Raw genomic sequence first — 2119 nt, forward strand, 5'->3', positions numbered from 1 at the left:
TAATCGCCATCTTGGATTTACGAAAAAAGTTACTTCAGTCTTATTTAAAGTACCAAGCTTTGAGGCCTGGGTAACGGTATCTTAATTGCGATGATCCATGAACATTGCCCATTACAGACACAGGGACAGATCCCCTCGACGATCGCCCTTGTTGCCTGCCCATTTATTCCCCCTTATCGGGCCCAGAAATCTAATCGGTCATTATCTCCCCCTGCTTTCCATACATCGCTCTGCTTCACTTGTACCACGAACAATTGCCGGAAGTGAGTGAAAGTTACGGATTATTATCCACTTATCCCTGGCGCCTTTCCGGGCTCGGTTGGTAAGCATATCTTGAAACTTCCTGTGTTTTGGAGTTTGTCAATTATTTGTTTTAATTATTCGCGTATTCCCGTGGAGAAAAAAATATTTAGGAATCTGGCAGCGTCATATGACCTCCGACCATGCATCCATGCAATTATGTGGTTCAAGGCGGAAAATGGAAATCGACTACTCTGGAGTCAGTCGAATGCAACGCGTCGCTCGTGCGGAAGGAATGTCCATGCAGTTCTGTTCCTCCCCTGCGGAACCGGAAAGGAGCACAACGAGCGATCTTCCGGACGTAACCTAACCTATAATGTCGGTCCGAGGCATGAACCGAAGCGAAAGTACGATGTTTTGAGTTTATGTAACCTCTAAAAAATTACTGTATCGGGAATAAGATGCCGAAGTTGCATTTCGGATGCAATCTAATCTACAATATCAGTACCGAATTTCCCGCTTGAATGAATTTTTTGCGCGTGGAATTTTCATTCGAAATATTTTTAATACGTTTATATTGTATTCGGCAGATGATAATTGTTTAAAAGATACTTATGTAAAAATGAAAGGAATAAAAGAATTTTGCCCAGTACGAGTGTATGAATTTTCTGATTCCTTTTAACGGTTACCACGAAATGATGGGATGACAACGTGTCAACGGAAGGGGTCGCTTTTTTTCGGAGTTCCATATGTACCGGAACACGTGTACCGCTGTTTTGCAGCTGTTGCCAGCATCTCTTCGCGATGCAGCCTGTTGCAAGTCACGCGGAGAAGCTCGACGTGCACCTGCAGTTGCAAAACGCGTCGGCGAAATCGCATGCAGGCCGCATTAGAATATTCCGCAAAATCGCGATCGCGGCCACGGTTGAATTTCTTCTCGCGCGTGCGCAATATGGCGCGGAATTACTTATCGAACTTGCCATCGTTTTTCCGCAAAGGAAGCAACTCGTTTTAGGAGTGCAAAAGGAAGCTTTTCTCTAATGCGTTTTTCTCAACTGGTGGGACGTTTACGACCCGCAACGCACTGCAGGGTTCGAAAATGCACGTTGAGCGACTCGGCTGCATTTTATCCTAATCTCGAAAAAAGCTGAGAGACTACCATAACATGTCGGTAAGCTGGCCAGGAAAAAGTGGGATTCGAAGGGGCGTAAGTGGACGGCTTAGCTGCGGCCGTTCCGCGCGTCCCAGTTCCGCCGTTCCATTTCCGGATGTATGTACACAAAGTCTCGTCCCGAATCCGCAGTTCCGGAGCGGCGAATGTGCGCACTCGGTAGCCGAGTGGATAATTGCGGGTGATTAGTTCTTTTTCCGCGTGCATCCCACGAGGGGCATAAATTACGCACGGAGGTAATAGAACGCCCTCCACCGCCCATGAATAAACATGGATGATACTTTACATCACTTCGCTCTATTTACCCGGGAATTGGCAATGTTGCGTAACCCTTAAATGCGGTGAGAATTCATTTTTGAAAATAATTCATTACCTTGAATAAGTGTCCGTAAGTTCTCATAAGTTCTTCTAAATTTTCTTCAATTTGCGTAGAATTTAATCATCGATTATATTTCCCGGGTAATATAACGCACTAAAAACTCTCCCACAAACACCCACACGCTCCAGAATGCGTCCCCCTTCCCCTCGTAGTTCGGTCCATTTCCGAGCTTGTCCAAACTCCGTTCCGAATTGGCCGGTGCGCAGCTGGCTTGGCAACACCGCGGCCACCGCTGATTGGCCGGCGCGCCGTCGGGTGACGCCGCCTGGCGGGCGCCGCGCGCAGCAGCCGGCGGCTCCGCGGCCAGTCGCAGCGCGGCGCCCGGTCAG

Source organism: Orussus abietinus, unplaced genomic scaffold (assembly GCF_000612105.2).
Source record: "Orussus abietinus isolate OABI.00-Male unplaced genomic scaffold, Oabi_2.0 scaffold59, whole genome shotgun sequence".
NCBI classification, from domain to species: Eukaryota; Metazoa; Arthropoda; class Insecta; order Hymenoptera; family Orussidae; genus Orussus; species Orussus abietinus.